The following is an 18,658-nucleotide window of genomic DNA, read 5'->3' on the forward strand; positions in this document are numbered from 1 at the left end:
TCCCTGTGTCTGAGTTAACTGTGGTGCCATTCAGACAACAGATAGAAACTCCTCAAACTCTTCTGCATACTCACATGCATGTTTTTGGAAAGAATTCCTCATTATTGGAGCCATTATTAGAAAATACCCCTCGTAATTAATTAATGGTGTTGAAAATAGCATTACGACACTCCTTTGCATTGTATATTACTTTAGCTGAGAATACTTTTGAATAGAAAGGGATCTCAGGAAAGCTTTCCCAGTCAAAGAAAGCAGAGACAGAGTTGGTGGGCACCAATAAGAACTACCTGCTGGTTTGTTTTTGATGAGTGGTAAAGAGTTAAATGAAACTGGAAAACAGAAAGTTTGTGGCATTGCTGCTGCGTGCTGTATTCTGGTTAAAATCTGTTGTCACAGCTTTATCATCCATGTAATCAGGTGTGATATTGGCTCTGTGTAGCCCCTCCTGCCTGCTTTCTCCCAGTTTACCCTGGGAAGAAGCAGAGTAGTAGGAGAAAGAAAGGGAACAGAAGCATTTACTTGGTCTGAAGTGCTGTTAAAAGGACATCTATGGGCCACTTATTTCATACGGTTTCATTCTGTAAATGCCACTTGAACTAAAATATTCCCTTTCATCTTTCTGACAGAAATATGACACAGTAATTCTTTGTGAAAATGTAGATGATATGCTGCAGTAGTTACAGTGAGTTAGGATTAAGTGGCAAGTGCCTACTCTTAAAGGCTTAATTAAAAGACACAATAGCTCTGGGAGGTCATTATTGTAATTACAGCGCTGCCTATATTGTTGTAACCGAGTACATGGTTGTAGTGTCATGTTATCTCTACACAGCATCCTGGTTTGATGAGGCAGCTCTTGCATACATTCCATGGACTGTGATTTGCATGAGCTTTCTGCTAGTCTGTTTAAGTTTGAAAAACTGATTCAGGGCACAGTTTATTTTAACCAGTTTTATATGGGTACAATTCCATTAACTTAAATGTGACCACCTAAGATTTTTTTTTTTTTTACCCCCATATGCTGGAGGAAAATTAGGCTCTCTGGCTATGGTTACAATCTGTGGAGATTAAGGAAAGGGCTGAAACATGACATTTGTCTTAATGTTCTCCATGTGTACAGAGATGAAGAAGAAATAATGGTTTTCCTCCTAGCTTAATCAACAGATAGTTTGAAGAGTAGATCCACAACAGAGGAAACCATCAGGCCTGTGTGAAATTAAGTCTTAATATTATAGAATGCAACAGTCATTTTCAGCAGTGTATTTTTGAGGGCTGTCTGATATACTTACCTTTCCTAGAGGTGAGATTTTTTCCTACAGTATCTTTCCAGTTTTAGATTAAAGCCTTGAAGCAATTAATGGTTGCTTACCATGAGAGAGAGCTCTTCCCGTGCCTGGAAGTATTTTAATCTGACTCTTTGAGAAGGGGATTACAGTGATAGAAAATATAGCAAGGTTAAAGACAGCGTGGATACTAGTCTGAGTAGAGTTAGGGCAAGACAGATCTCAGGGAACTCTATCTTGCAAGATTAGGTTTGTGTGGACTGCTGAAATGATAGCTTAGTTTCCCATGTTTGTGGGATGAAATCCAAGCGAGTTTAGATCACGGTGGAAAGGAGTTGGAATTCTTTTATTGTGATGTCTTCTCTGAGAGGATGGAAAAAAAGATGAAACCAAGTACCCAACCATTCCATTGCCTTCTCTCTAAATGCTGATTTTTTTTTTTTTAATATTTTTTTTCCCCCCAATCTCTGAGTATTCAAGCAGGGCATGCAAAATGGAACATAGCCAAGAGAGAGATATGGAAATACCCCAGAGGACAGATGCCTTTGGTTTGAGAGGTGGGAGGCTGAACTTCAGATCACCTCATGTAAAAGCAGCTCTTTGAATGCTTCCAGCATGTGGCAGTATCCTGTCTTTGAGGTTATTGTCTAGAGTTGGTCACAACTTCTACTTTCCTTGGCTTATATTGCAAGCGCCCAAGAACAAAAACAAAAGCTCTTTTTACATTTTATCTTAGGGTAGGATTTGTCTCATTTCAGTTATCTTTAAAATGTAGTTTGTTGTTGAGAATAAATCAGGCATAGATTAATTTTTATCCATTTTATCCATTGGTAGGTTGTGTAGGTTCTAGTCTCATTAATTTAACTCCTTTGTTCCCTGACCACTTCTCTGTTCCTCTTAATAATATCACACCCACAAATGAATGTAATGGATCTGAGCTGTATAGCATGAGGATCTTGAGTTTTGTTCTCTCTGCTACAAAATACTGGCTTGACTTGTGTGCATGCACTAACATTGCCTTTGCAACTCTCTGCTTTCTATTGCTTTAGCTGAGACGATCTTATTAGTCTTTCTTGGGTTCTTCTCTCCAGGATACACGTAATTTTTTAGATTATGTTCCCTCCAAAGTCTTCAGCCTTACCTTGTCAAGGGGTAACAAGGTTTCTGACAAAGATCCACAGTAAGGTAGACATAAAATAAACATTTGCTTTTTCAAGAGATTTTTGAATTCATAGAACTGTGTTCCTCTACTGGAAATAACTCATTTGATAATGTCTTTTTTTTTCCTGTGCTGCTTTATTTTAGGGATAAATCCATTCCTCTGTAAGAGTGGGAAGGTACTAAATTCTTGTGAAAGACAGGTTTGTTAAGCTTGAAATAATAGTATCTCTCAAATGAGGGATGCTGGAAGAATTATCAATTCCTCTGATCAGCCCAGCTGAATCTGGTGCTGAGCCCTGTATACTCGAATTCGTGAGTAAAATTCTAGCTGTGGTGTTCATTTAGGACATATCCATTTTAATGAGATTTCTGTGCAAGGAATTAAAGTTATATGTCTCTGCTGGTAGGAAAGCTGCCTGTATGTGCTGTGATAGGAGGTTGGCAGAGAAAAATTGGATGTTTTTCCCCAGTTGTTTTTTTCTTTCTCTCTCCTTATCTTTTCTCATGTCTTCTGTGTGAGAAGTAGTTGAACAGACAGGAACTCTGAGCTTAAACAGAAACTCATGAGGTTGTTCTCATACCATTAGTTTATTATTACCCCTCACAGTTACACTATTGATATTATTGGGCTATACTAAAATTGAGATGTGCTGAAGAGTACAGTCTGTTCAATCAGAGAACAGCCAGCTCAAAGAACAGAGGGATGCAGTTGCATCCCTCTACTAAGTCTCTACTTTTATGTAGAGTGATTGTGTTTTTTTTTTTAAATGTTCAAGCTCCATGGGCTTTGAGTTCCCAGCATCTCCTGCCAGCACTGTCAGGATCTCTATGGCTGAGCTGGCTGCACCCTGGCAGGCAGAGCAGTGGGAGAGGAGGTCACCACTGGCAGTGGTGTTTAATTTGAGCCTGGGAAGTATTGCTCGCTCTGGCAGTGCTTGGAGCTTGGAAACTTTGGAAAAAGATCTGTTCTGCAAGTTATTTTGATTTTAATTCTCTACCCCTTCCCCCCTCCCCTGATTTTTGTTTTCTTGTCTTTAATGAAATTCTTTCAAGGCTTTTCAGTTTCTAAACATTGGAGAGGGTGGGACTTATTTACTTTTATTAGTTGTTGGAGGCTAGAGATAAAGGAGGAGAAAAAAAAGATGAATACAAGCTAGAAGATGAAAATAATATTTTTTTTTAATAAGGGAAGTGCTCTCCCAAATCCCCATTAAACATGTGTTTTCCATGGGTAGGTATTTTTTTAAGAAAAGAAAAAATTATTTGTTGAAAAGCTGGGAGAGCACTGAATAGCTCTAATTGAGTGCTTCACTTGATTGCTGACATATGTTTGGGAGAATGAGGTACATGCTCCTTGCTGGCCAGGACAGCCTCTCTGATGTTAGCCAAAACCTAACGGGGCTACTGTTGTCCCTTGCTATTTTCATAATCAGAGAACAGGAATAGGCCAAAGGAGCACACTTGAGTTTCAAATAGGATATCTGTATTTGCTGAGCATATGCAAACACACGAATCCTCATGACACAGATATGACTCTCAGGATTGGCTCCTGGCAGTTTTTCAAAATGTGGGGGGAGCACTGGTAGATGATAAAGCTGTAGCAAAGGATACTTCATTTCTGTTCTTTATAGTGTCTTGCAGTTGTAAGTATCTGGTAGGTATTTCTGATATGTGCCAGGAGTCATTCTGTTGGATATAGTGCTTTTATACTCTTACAAAACTCTTAAAAAACCCTCTCTGTTCTTATGCTGGCACTGTATAAAAGCCAGGGCAGACCTTATCACTTTCTGTTCTCTGTGATGCTTTGTAGGTCACATTGCATTACTCTGCTTGGCAGAAAAGGCAAGTTCAGTGGGAAGCAAGAATGAATATTTAGCTGGTAGTATACTCTTGCTGCAGCAACTTTTTTTATTGTTCAGATATTGCCTTGAAATGTAGTTTTTGCAGACTGCCGAAGTCTAAATTCTTCTTGTGGATTTTCCACCTGTTAGAATTCAGACTTTGCCATTTTATAGTTTGGTTTATGGGTTGCATGATGCATAAATCACAGGTTGCATTGAGGAAACATTTTGGTCTTTGATATTTGTAAGGCAAAAAATATGTCTGGGTGTTAGCCTTGGAAATATTTTTTTTTCTCTTTTTAGAAATATGCCCCTCTTTCACAATTCTGAGTAAACAGACTGGGAATTCACAGTAGCTTGAGTGCATCCAAGACTCAGCTTTGTTTGAAGCCATAATAAGCCTGATTAAAAGACTTTTTCAGTGCTGAAAATGTTGCTTGAATTCACTGAACAAAGCCGATTGAGAAGTCAGCGGTTGCTTCAACCTCATATGTGTGTCAGATGCTAGAGGAGAACAAAGTTGACATTCCCACAGAATAGAGCTCTAGGGAGATCTCAAGGAAATGTTGCCAAATACCAGGCTCCTTCACTGAATGCTTCCACCCTGCCTCATGAATCCAGAGCAAAACATTTGGATACAGAAACACTTGTCTCATGACAAAAATCCCAAGTTTCTTCTAGAGTATTTACTCAAGTTGATGGCCTTGGAATTCCAAGTGCTGTTGTGTGTTTATATTCATACTGTGTCCTGCAGATCTCTATCTGCTTGCCAAGTCTTCCAGAGAGAGTGAGAATCTGAATTTCTGGAGAAATTACTTTCAGTGAAAAGTAAATCCTCTCCTCCAAATACTTCACCAATGTCTGCTCCCGCTTAGTGCATCTCAGTTACTCTAACTGCTCAAATCTAAGAACACATTTAAAAATAGAAAGAGTTGGTGAAAACAATATATAGTCTAATGTAAATACTACAAATCACTATTGCTAATGGCAGTAGTGTGCATTAGAGAACTATGAAATTCCAGATATGCAAAATCAGGAGCTTGCTATGCAAATGAAAGGCACCTGGAGCTGGGCCATATGTTATCAAAGCCAGAGATGTAAAATAGCTATCATATTAGGTAGAGCTGCAGTTTCTTCCTCTATTGGCTCACTTTTTTTGTTGTCTTCCTCATCAGAGAACTTTTCTAAGCATGTTTATCTGGCCAAACCATTCCACCACTCTGATGGGTGTGTCAGCTGCTTTGCTCCCTCATTCAAACTCCTGCTGCTGCTGTTGCTACTGACCTTTCTGTGGCCCACTGTTACAGGGCCTCAGTGCTCTGGCTACAGCATGAGTTGCTCTCAGTGTCTGTAGAAGCACTAGCAGGGCCAGTTTATCCCTTCTTGCCTCTGGCTCCAGAGTGTTTTGGGACTTGGTACAAATAATTTTGCTTTTAAGTAGTTTCAGTGTTTGTCCTCTTATAATCTCCTTGTCTAATTATTTCTCCAGTGCCTGTCATGCTGTTTTCATCAGAAGGATGTTTCTTCCGCCAAGACTAGCCTTTGGACTCATCAGTTTTTAAGGCTGGTATCTACCAGTACTCCATCAGTTCAAATTCATTGTGATTTCCTCTGCAAGTTTTCTTTTTTTCTTTTTCCTCATTTTCTTTTTTCTCTCAGTTATGCCTATGCAAACACACACTTAGGTTTGTTACACTTTCCACGTGATGGCATCTTAAGCTTCCTAAATTAAGCTGCTATTTCCAAGTAGCAAACTCCATAGTACTGCCCTCACCCAGACCCTCAGGCTGCCAGTGATCCACTCTTTCTAAAACTCATTGTAGGTCTAGACTTCTCTGGAAAAGCGTGGAAAGGGACTGGTGGTGGCAAGTGTCTTGTTGGGGTGTTGTGGGAAAATGTTACATAACTGTGCAGGGCTCTGACCCAATTGTATAATTTTTAGTGCTATCTTCTTATGGAAGCATGGAATTTTAACTGTTCTTTGGAGAAAAGCTACTTTGTGTTTGATATGTCTTCTTACTCCTTTGTTACTTGCTGTCAAAATAAATACAAGGACTATTGGGCAGTGAATTTTCAGAAGATGCTATATAAAATTGTTTTATACAGCAAAATAGAAGCTAACCCCCAGATTTTGCTTATCCCACCATTCTGCCCAAGTGCTCATTATCAGACTTTTTCAACTATGCCAAAAACCATCCTGTGTGTGAAGAGTCATTTCTGAAAAATCAGGATATCACAATTTACCCATCAGTGCTAAGTGAGGGGGTTTAATGAATTCCAACACAAAAATTCCTAGGGTGGTTGCACTAACAGCAAGTTGCTTTAAAAGGACTATTTTCCTCTGCAGGGATTTCAGTAAAGAGACAGTGTTTATTTTTTCAGTGGAAAATTGATTGTAACTAAGAGGATACTTGGCTTGAAAGTGGGGAATTATCATATCATATGATTAAATGAAAGCTTACCTTGTTATAAGGTAACTAGACATATCCCAATAGAATTGAGACAATGTTTGATTAAGCCAGATTTTCCTACTTTAAATTCAAGGAACAAATTAAAGAATAATTGAGATCCTTTTCAGATCTTTTATAAGCTGAATATATAAAGCTGCAGCTCCAGGTGGCAAAGCAATTAGCTGATGAATAAAATCAACCACACTGTCATTCGTCAGATGTTTAAATTCTATAAGCCAGATAAATTAATGTGTTCCTTAAGCCAAATAAACGGTCACGCTCTTCATGTTACCACTGAGCTCCCCTGGGAATGGGCTTGGGAACATGTTGATAGAAAATCTAGGAACTGTCTCATCAGAAGGGTCATAATTAAGTTGCCTGGTTTTGCATGTTTGAAATAAATGTTCCCTTTCATTTAAAAGATGACTGTAATGATGTTCTGTGCTTTATCAAATGGGAGGATAAGAGTGGAAGGATAAGAATTTGAATCTGAAGATTTGTGCCTCTCTTGCTGCAGGTGGGATTTTGGCCTCTGAGCTTCTGGTTAAGGACTGGGAATGGTTCAATCTGTAGCACAGTTTCGTTTGCTTGTGCTAGTGCTCAGTTTGGCTTTAGAAGTAACATTGGGGCAATCAAGTGAGAACAATTAATCTAAGAGGACCTGTTTGTCTATCAGCAGATGAACTGGAACTGTGTTTTTTAACTTTAGCCTTCTTATGGTTGAGTTTGGAGTGTAGGATTGTACTGTCAAAGTCTTTCCCCTTGTGCTGGGGAGTCTCTCTGAAATGGTTATGTGGCTGCTCAGACTGTTTGATAGTCAGTGTCCGGCCAACAGAGGCATAGCCTGAGCCCAGTTTAAAGTCTGCAATACCTTAAATTAAAAAGCTGGCAGACAGAAATCACCTCTTTCCATATAGACCTGCTGTCATAGGTGATTTTGCAAGCACTTAACTTTTCAGCTTTGGTAATAAGGAGGGGGTAGACTATACTGTGTATGATGAGCCTACTTGCATTTTCTAGACAGAGAAAATGCAAAATTTGACTGTTTTGATGCTTGTCTCCTTCATCACAAACCTTGGGTGGGTTCTTCAGGTGATTAGTAGCACAAGTACCATTGAATGAGTGATACTTGGGTAAAGGCAGTCTTGCATTGCAGAGTTACTCACCTTTAGTGAAATCCTGCTCCTCGGAGTGATAACTCAGTGTCAGTGTGCCTGTCTGTAACAGTGTCAGGACACTTGATACCTGGTTTGAGGCATGAACTAGTGTTGGGGGTGTGTGTGTGCTTTCCCTGCCTATTTTATAACCTGCCAAACTGGTTTATAGCTACAAGTGAATGCTGCTGCTCCTTAAAACTCTTCCTTATTCTCTTAAGAAAAAATAATTAAAAACTGAAAAAATACATGCTTTGAAATGGAATATATATATATATATATATATATATATATATATTCTATTCTGCTTGAATTTTGCTCAAGCAATGTTTTTATGTAACCTGAGTTAGTTTTTGAATGCTTCTGATTTTCAGACATTTAGAAATAAGAAATAATGGAAGTGTTATTCTCTGCCTAGGATTTAAGAAAACCTGGAAATGCACTACTGAGTGCATAACTGCATGATAAAGCAGCTGTCATAAATAACGTGAGGCAGAATGTGTGGCTGTTTGAAGGCCATTGAGGTCCAGCAGTGGAAACAGATAGAAACTGACTTTGATTTGATCTTTCATACCTGTTTGATGGATTTTGGTTCTTTAACAGTGAGTAAAGATCATCAATCCACATTTGAAATTGTATTTTTTTAACTTCTATTTAAACATCTAGTACTCCAGGCAACTAAAAGTATCTGTAGGAGGTATTTATTTAGAGAATAGTGAGATGTTGGCAATCAGTGTAGAACAGCAAGTGTTGACAGACTTTATTTATGGGTGCATTTCACAGAAATTTGGTGGAAATTTCAGTGAACTTGTCAGTTCAGCATCTGCTTTGTGCAGCTCAGAGGGACACTGAAGTCTCAGAACTTGCAGTGGAAACATTTGTGTCCTGTGACAGGGAGCAAAGGGAGATTAAAACCATTTGGGCTGGTTGGCAAAAGGAGTGATAGGCAGAAAATCCTGCAGAAAAATCTCTTGATGCAGAGATTACTGGAGTAGTGTACTTTCTTTGGGGACATTTTCTGAAGAAACATTTATTCTGAGGCCTTATGCACACAATGCTTTATACCCAGTGGGGTTTGCTGTGCTGTGCAGACTTCGGTGTGTGCCTGAAGTCTTTCTATTGAAATGATTTTCTGGAGAGAGGGAGGGTTCAATTTGCTTTCTTGTCCTTTTTTTTTTTTTTTTTTTTCCTTGGAACTTCTTGAAGACTAAAAGGGAAGATGAAGTAGGTTATTGGAACAACATGCATTGTTTTGAATTTCTGATCAACTGAGAAAGCAGGAAAAGGTCTCAAATCAAGCCATTTTTGGTGCTCAGCCCAGAGAAGTGAGTGTCCTGGGGAAACAGTTTTACCAGCCTGCCCATAACATCTGACTAAACCAAGGAAGAGACTTCTTGTGATATAGAAGCTCTGAAGAATGGGGTCTTCCAACTGCTCTGTCATTGTGGCAGGAGTTTAATGTGTCCTGTGCTCACCAAGAGGGAGCTGAGGGTGTATAATGCTAATGACATGGTTAGGTGTTAGTGTCTAAAACAGAACTTACTGACCAGCATTTTTCCATGAACAAACACCCAACAGGTGATTTCAGTGACCAATAGCACTAAAGTAGCTGTATCATGATAAAGGTTCATGACCAGGAAACAGTTCTGTAGATAAGAACAGCAAGAAACTCCTGCCAGTAATGAAAAGTGACTGAGCAGGGAGCTGTTACACTAATTTTTACCCATCTGTGTCATAGTTTTACCTGTATTCTGAAGACAGCTAAGGCCATTGTAGCCCTGCTACTTCAGGCCACTTCCCTTTGAAGTCAAGGGGGCTGCTCACAGGCTTTGGTTTCTGCTCATGCTGAAGTGTCTGCTGCCCTGGCACGTTTATAGGTGCTGGGATAGATACTTCAGTTCCTGCAGCTGGTACTGTGGTGCTAAGCTTAGACCTGGGCATCAGTGTGAATCAACCTGTGCATTCCAGAACCTGAAACAGTTAAAAAGGGAAGGGGAAAAATGGTGTGATGACTCAGTTTCCCAAGAAGAAATAGGGAATTGGAGGCATAGAGCAGCCCTTTTCCAGTGTCCTTCCCCTATTGTAATTTCACCAATTAAAAATGCATCCAAAGTGTCAGTCTTTATTGAGCATTCCCAACAGCATGTACTTGGGACTGATGTTCATATTACTTTATGAATAGTGACATGAGCTTGACTAGCTTTTGAATACAAAACTGCAATCTGGTTTCTAGTTTTGCCATCTAGGGTAAATGAAAAACATTTATTGTGAATAATAGTAGCCAGAGAGAAAGGCCTTTACCAAGTACCTCTGTTTATATTCAGTTTGGATTGTATGTAAAAGATGTTGTCTTACTTGCAGGTTTTAGAGGAAATTTTCTAGTGGAAACCTTGGTTATACTTGTAAATAGATGAGAATAACACAAAACATGGTCATCATCTCAGCATAGATAATCACTGCAAAGAACAAATCCGTGGTTTTAAAATTGGCACAAATATGAAAACATTTGGCCAAATGTAAACAATCTCCTCTCACAGGACTTACTGAATTCAAGATAAAAGCATGAAAGAATTTTCCTCCCATCACAGGAGAGCAGTTACACAAAAAAGATGGCTTTGAATTTCTTGTTCATAACAAGTGATTAGAAAATCTTTCTTTGCCCAGTGTGGCAGAGTACAGTTATGGATTTGTGGGTTTGAGGGGAAAATAGATGATAGCCCCCATATTAGTATTTATTCATTCTTCACATCTGTTCCCAGTCAATTGAGTGATATTTATTAAAAAAATATTTTCAAGGCGTGCCTAACTCAAATCTTCTGACTTCTTGCATGCATATTAGTTGAGATAATGCTCTTGCTTAATGCCTAAGTAGCTTAAGTGGTTTGCTGAATCCGAACTTCACTGTCTTTACAAAGGGAGCTGGAAATGGAGAATCCAGTTTCTCCGCTTACATTACTAAGGAGCTGTGAAATGTTTTGGTGCCGCTATAAAATTTGACTTTACAGGTCAATAGCCTACTTAGAGGTTTGCAGTACTCATTTGCCTTTCTCTTAAAGGTATGCAAAACTAAGTAAATGTAAAATTTTGTAAGGTGTACACTATTGTTTTCCTGTATTTTTCTCCTCCTTTGCCTCTCATCTCCCTCACAGTCTCTGTAATCTTCAGTTATCTCTGAAGGAAATTATAAATGTTTGGCTTGCATGCAAGTTGAGGTTGTGCATAGCCAAAATCTGTTCTCCTTCCCCCAAATGAATTACCCAAAGACTGAAGAGTTTTTCCACACTTTGCAAAAATGCATATTTTAAGCAATATTTTGATGACATTTTTGAGGCCAATTTAAGCCCCAAATGAAGATGCTATTTTGTTTCTTTATCCTCTTCCGTGGAAGTATTCTGCCACTGGAAAACAATTTAACAGAAGCAGCTGTTACCAACTGAGTATTAAGAAATTGCAAGGAAATGAGGCCCTGTGTTATCATATTAATGATATATTAGCATATATGTGTATATCCTACAGGACAGAAGAATGTACAAGAGTGGAGGTACCAAATGGCATTGCTGGGGAATGAGGAATCGCAGCTTACAAGTAGCAAAGCAGGAACCTCAGGGTAGTCTTCTGTACTCCTTTACTGTGTCTTCTGAGAGATGATGCAGTAAATGGTTTATATTCAGCTTCGTGTTGTGTGCTATTTTTATATGCATCCTCTTTGCTTATTCCACGATTAAAGGGTATCTGTATGCCACAGGAATGATGCAGAAGACTGCAGCCGTGAGAGGTTGGGTTGCGTGGTGTTATCAGCATATTGCTACGGTGTTAAGGGGACCCTTTCTTTTACTGCCTCCAGTATTTTGCACATTGCATCCAAGAGCAGAGTTCCACAGCTGGTGGGTTGTGGAGTTAGGCACAGTTCCCATGTACCTCCACTGAGGTACCTCCACTGCTGCATAGCCCACTTTCTACACTTGCTTTTAGGAAGAATACCATGGCAAGTTCAGTAGACAATCATCATCCCAAGGAAGCCTAAATTTGTTTAGCATAGCTTTTCAGGAGTTTATTAATAATGGGTAAATTTGACAGATCTAAACAATAGTTTTAAAATATCTTTAGGCATTTCAAGCATTTCCTACCTTGACTATCCTTGCTCTTGGTTTGTTTTTTTTTTTTTGTTTTTTTTTTTTTTTAGAAAGGGAAAAGAGCTCCAAAATGGAGATTTAATAAGTCTGAAATAGCTAGTTATGACAATTTTGGCCCTGGGAAGAAAGGAGTCACTTCAGAAATGCTGATTTATGTGATCTGCATCACAGCTACTACACATCAGCATTTTTCTGTCAGAGGCTGATGAAGACTTGATTTCTTTACTGTGGATTTTGCTCCTGGAGTTGGAATGATCTGCTTCCTTAAGGTGTTGCCCACAGAAGTGGGTGCAAGTATGTCTCTTCATGAAAAATGTGCACAAACCTTTTAGAATAGGCAGCTGAGAGATTTGTGTGCTCATCCAAGAGGTCTGAAAGGCACATGGAAATGTCCTGCAGTTAAATGCTAGCTTTTGTGGATTTGGCTATTTGGCAGTGCTGTACCAAGGGTTTCTGAGTATTCCAGGTGACTCCTTCGCTCAGCTGGTCCAGCTCTAGGTTTGTCTCTGCTTAAGCCTCTGCTTGCAGAGGTAAAATGATACAAAAACACTTCCTTGCAATCCAGTGGAAAGTTTGGTGACAGCAATTCCCTGTAGCAGAGGGAATGAAGGGATGCAGCTGTTTCTATGTGCTTTGTGGGCATATTGCACTTAAAAGGAAAATGTTTCTTCTCCAGCTCTCTGCCAGTCAGCCTGGGGAGGAGAGCAGCTGGATTGTCCCAATGGGACATGTTGCTTTCTGGTGGCTTTGTACCTCTCCCTGCTGCTCTGATTTCCTGTTCCACTCACTCCTTGTTGTGTCTTGCCAGCAATGTAAGGCCCTGGGTATCAAGACTGACGAGAGGTAGTCTCCAAATGACGAGTGCATGCAGCTCCCATATAACATCCTCCTTATCCTACTCACTAAAATGTGTAACAAATAATCTGTGCTGGCAGTGGGATTAACACATTTGACCCTTAATGGCTCTGAAGGAATAATTGTGATGTCTCGGGTCAATAACTGTGTGAACTAAGGAGGATTTGCTTGATGCACCATAACATCTTCAGAGCCGTTCATCCCTTTTGAGGGCCTACGAACCATTGGAACTTTCAAGTCTGTGCTCATTATGCTCTGTTCTCTGTGTGCCTGTGGTTAAGGCCTGGTACATGTTAAAAGTAAACTCTCCAGAATGCTGACAGATCCTCTGATTCCATTCTAAGATACCACATTTCTGTCTGATTCACAAATATCTTTTTTAATTGAAATGGGGCCTGCAAGCAATCTGAGATGATGCAGTAACAGTCTCTGGGATAGCTGTTGCTTCCACAATCCAATAGGAATTTCTGTTCCTTCTTGCCTTCATGCTGAACTCGTCTGCTCTATTTATATGAGCTGTCAGTCTGCTGGTTTTCCATAGACAGGGAAAAGGGGGAGTTGGGTAGAATTAGCTTTTGGGGTTTCTTTGAGGTTTCTTCTGTAAGGCTTCTTTCTATATAGAATTATTTCTTTTATGTCTCTTTCACTCCCCACCACCCACCTCTTCTGTCTGCATGTCCCCCAGAGAAGGGTAAATAGCTTTTGAGTTTGGCTTTGAGGAAAGCGAGCCTTTCTGATGAAACAGGTCAAAAAATACTTTTACTCTGAAAAGTAACAGCAGTTTTCACTGTCTATTTGCAGATATTGTTTGGGTATGAAGGAACAATTTAGATCAATGGGAAAAGAATCCACTGAATTAATGTAAAATTAGCTGTGTAATAATCGAAGGAAAATGTCATCTCTTTACAGGAAATGCTACTGGTCTTAACACATATTTGAAGAACAAGTCTAATAGGCGTACAATTATTTTTCAGGTCATTGTTTTGTTGTGGTTGGTGTTAATGGTTCAAACTTCCCGAATACCTGATTTTACTGTCTGTGGAGGTCTTCCCAGCAGGTGCAGAGTTCTTCCTTTATTTTGGTGTGGAATATTTAGCCATGTGCTAATAACCAAGAGTTGAGCTAGTCAAAGGAACTATGTACTAGCAATAATATTACAGTGGACTTAAAAAAAACCCACAGAAACCCTCTGCTTGAAATTTGCCACTGTCATTTTTACTTTGTCAGGTGTCAGGAGAATGCACAGTGCTATCTAAGAAACATATGAAGGGCCTGATTTACAGAAGCAGGGGACGAGGATTTTCTCTGTCGAGCCATCATTTCAGCCTGTTCTGTTTTCCTCAGAAACCACACGGGAGCAGTGTGGTCCAGCCTTTGAGAAAGGAACTGCTAGTCTTTCCTCTGGCGACTGAACCTGTCTGTCAGAGGGTGTCTCAGTCTGAGATATAAGAACACAAAACTGATGACAAGTAAAATATTTCACAGAATATCCATCTTTCACTTTGCAAATACTCCTTTGTGAGAAATCAGATTGTCGGTAAGGACTACTCAGAATACTTGCTATATTGAATGAAATAAAGAATAAAGGCTGTATTTTGCACTGTTGTAGTCTGTGATTGGATAATATGAAGCAAAAAAGAAGAAAAAAAATCCTACGATTTTGATGCCATAATGAACTCATAAATAGAAGTTATCAATATTCCGTTTCATATTTCTGACATGATGTAGTTACCAAGAAAAGAAAAATAAATACCTTGGGAAAATACTTCAGGAGCCTTTTGGGTGAAGGCATACGTGCAAATGTTTAGATGTTACAGGTTTTGTGTATATGTACAATTTTGAAATTATTTGAGAATCCCTGTGCAGATTTTGCATTAAGATTAATAACTTTGCTTGTCAAAGGTGTGCACTGGATCCTTTCTGACAGGTCAGGTAGGTGTAAATACAGCACAGAGGAAAAGGCCTTTGTAGTGTCTGGTTCTCCTAGGAAAAGAGGAGTAAGAGGTTGCTGTTGCTTTTAGCCCCATCATATGGGGTCATGAGATGGGAGGACCATAATGTACTTTGGGGAAAGACTCAATTGCTGGATCCAGAAGCAGTGATTGTTTGCCTGAGGCTTCTTACAGAGAATGAAAGATCTCTCCTGTCCAGCCAGCCCTGGGGCTAATCCTCTTCTGTCTCTGTAGGTGTTGGTCCAGGGAGACTCAATGCTCAAACTCCTGGCAACGCCTACAAAAACCTTTCAGAGGAAACCAGCCTACAAACCAGAAATAAAGAGTAGAAAACAGATTGATGGTTGATGCTGTTCTCTCCCCAGGTGGGGGAAGACAGGTGAGAGCAGTGGTCAAGATGACTTTCAAGGGAAGAGTTTGGCCCCAAATGTCTGGTCTGAGATGGTGTGCAGGCATTCACCAGTTTATAGCCTTAGGGAACTTTATGGAGAGAATTGCATAGGCATCAAATTTGATTTCCAACTAGATGAAATTTCAGAGGCTTAGGATTTGTTTTTACACTCAGACCCTTTTATCTTGTTTCTTGTTCCTCAAAGCCTGAAACAACAGCGTAGAGTGCCTGGGGGGCATCAAGCACAGCATTGGTGGCTGCTCAGGGGAGGGGATTGTCCTGCTCTGCTCTGCACTGGGGCAGCCTCACATTAGGTCCTAGGGGCAGTTTCAGGCACCACAATATAAGAAAGATACAAAGCTGTTAGTGACAACCCAAAAGAGTTGGAGATGGTGAAGGGCCTTGAGGGGAAGCTGTGTGAGGAGTGGCTGAGGTCACTTGGTCTGTTCAGCCTGGAGAAGAGGAGGGTTAGGTTGAATATTACAAAAAGTTTCTTCATCCAGAGAGGGTTGGGCCCTGGACAGGCTCCCCAAGAAGTGGTCACAGCACTGAGCCTGCCTGAGTTCAAGAATTATTTGGACAATGCTCTCAAGCACAGGGTGTGACTCTTGGGACTGTCCTGTGTAGGGCCAGGAGTTGGATGGATGATCCTGATGGGTCCTTGCTAACTGGAGATATTCTGTGATTATATGAGTGAAATTCATTTTTAGCTACTCCAATCTGTGCCTCATCTGATTCACCTGATCCCAAGTGCTTGGCAAATACCAGAACTGACATAACTGAACACTTCATTCTTGCTGTATTAGCCTCCTCCCAAAAGCAGTGAACAAGGTCAATGATTCTTTACTGACTTGAGTGATTTTATTTCAATGGTCCTTAGTCCCTCTTTGTATATGTGTAGAAAAGAAGACCTCCTATTGTTTAGATATGACTGCTAAGGTCACTTTTTGGGTTGGTTGTATTTAGCTGATGATAAAAAGGGCTGAGAAATCTGATGTTTGGTCTTTTCCATAAAGCCCCAGCTCCTGGAGTCAAGTACTGAGATGTTTTGTTTTGGATACCCCATTTATTCCAAAGAAGGGTGAAGATTTTGGCTTCCACTGATTTAGTGGTGAGGTGCAGAAAAATTGAAGAAAAAAAGAATGGTTTACTAGTGAGCATTAAAAAAATGGAAAGCAAATCAAGAACTGTCAGTCCTCTTAGAATCTGACTTCCTCCAGGATAACATTGCAAACATCCTCTGATCACAGCATTAAATAACACTTGTCAAAGCACAATTCAGCGGTTTCACTGGGGGCTGCTTAAATTCTGACATGCAAAGTACATTAGTTTGCAGTATCTCTTCCCATTTCCATAACTTGGAAGAAATACCAATATATTTCTGAAACAAGCAACCAAGTACAATCATTGTGTTTGCAAAACTGAAATGGTGGTATCCAGAAGAGTTACAATGTCGACAATTCTAAATCAGGAGATTCTGAACAGATTTCTAAATCAGAAGATGATGAATTCATCATTCTCCTGATGTAGGAGAATCTTTAAAGAAGGTGGCTCTGGGATATCCTGGAGCTGCCTCTGTTCAGAAAAGGTCTTGGGCAAAATTTGTTACTATTTTCAAAGTCACCTCAGGTGAAACAACAATCCCAGCAGTCTGACACTTAAAGAAAGCAGTGCAAGTTGCATTATGTTGACTAGACTTTGCTGCTGGACAGGTATTCTGTGGTTCAAAAACACCCTGATAGTTTGACTCTAATTACAAATGGAGCAGACTCTCAAAGCATATGACAAGATCACTGGCAAGCAGCAAGGCTTTCTTTATGGAAAGGAGCCTCTGTCATTTCAAAAGCCCAATATTCTCTTAAGAATGATTAAAAAAAATATGATCAATGAGAATACACAGGAGATATGATGTTTCATTAAATGTAGATTACAGTGATCTTTTCACCTTACTTTTAAAAAGCAAGGCAGAGAATCAGCACATAGTAATTTAATGGAGTGAAATTCTTAGTGTGTGACCTCATTTGCTCATTTTTGGGGTAAAGCTCAAGTTAGTGGGGCATTTACTCGAGTGGGACCATACTATTCTTCCACTCTAATTTCCAAGTATTGCATCAGTGTCAAATGCAAAGCAACTTGTCCAGGATTAGTAAGATCTCCATTATATCCTTCCATACAAAAATATCTCAGTCAAGTTTTAATTAAATGAAAGTCTGTTAGATAATTCATGAAGAATATGGAAGATGAGCAAAACACATGACTTGTTATTTTAAGGGTTGAATCTTCACTTTGAAACTGGCATAAATCCACCAAAAGTCAATGGAAGTATCTAGATTTACACAAGCTGAAAGGATCTGTTCTCAATTTTACTTACAGTTTTTATGTTTTTTTTTTCCAGAATGGAAGCAAATGTTGAAAAAAAAATATACTGCAGTATTATTAGGCTGCTTATATCTCAGTCAGCATCAAGAAAATAGCTGCATAACCACACATTATGCAGGTGGGATAATCAAAGGTGTGGAGGGTGAAGGTGTCCCTATGTACTTTATTAATTCTGACTGTGACTCTGAAGTCTGGGTGTGTGGCTGAATATCACACTTTGACCATGGTGCACAGGCTGAGCAGCATATGGCCAATGCAGCTCCCTGAGCAGGGGGTCTGGCATGCATTCAAGTGATCCCTTGTGGACAGTGGGAGAGCTGAAGGCAGGGGAAATCAATCCAGCTGAATCTGCTGGCAGAAAAGGTGTTTGGAGCAGTGAAACTTACCCAGGAGCAGAGGCAAAGGCATTGAGTGCTAATGGTGCGTTTTGAGCTTTAAAGGTTGTGGCAGAAGGGGAAGGGATCTCGGAGGCACATGCAGAGGTGAAGAGCTTGTGGGTAGGAAGGAGGAATGGAGGGGTGGGCTTTGGTGATGTCTTTGGTGTCACCCTAAGACTGGCTAAGCAAGAAGGGAACTAGCTGGAGAGGGAGACATACTGTGGGAGTCAGAGAAGAGAACGTGTATAGGTGAGGAGGTTCTTGAAGTGAGATGACTTTGAGCTATGTCTGAGCAGTCAGAGGCACAGGAATACGTGTAGGTGTGAATTGTTTTCCCAGAGTCTCCAGATGAAGTGCAGAGGCACGTGGCTCTTGCAGCCATTACAAAGGAGCGTGTGGAGCTCGCCTGGGCTGCCGTTCCTCGGGAGGACAGCTGTTCCGTGAGGCTGGGAAACAGTGTGCCTCTACTGATGGGACACCAGGGGTGTCAGCACTGGTGTGACGAGCAGAAAGTAGCTGCACTTCTCAGGGCCCTGTGTCTTTGACAGGATAACAGATGCCTGTCCACAAAGTGCTTCAGAGAGGCCACAGAAGGAACATTTGTTGCAGCCAGCTCAGATGAAGGGAAGTGAAAAGCACACTGGGCTGTGTGGGATGGGGCCAAAGTGCAGCAGCCTCAAAGGAG

Source organism: Vidua macroura, chromosome 3 (genome assembly GCF_024509145.1).
Source record: "Vidua macroura isolate BioBank_ID:100142 chromosome 3, ASM2450914v1, whole genome shotgun sequence".
In the NCBI taxonomy this organism is placed as follows: domain Eukaryota; kingdom Metazoa; phylum Chordata; class Aves; order Passeriformes; family Viduidae; genus Vidua; species Vidua macroura.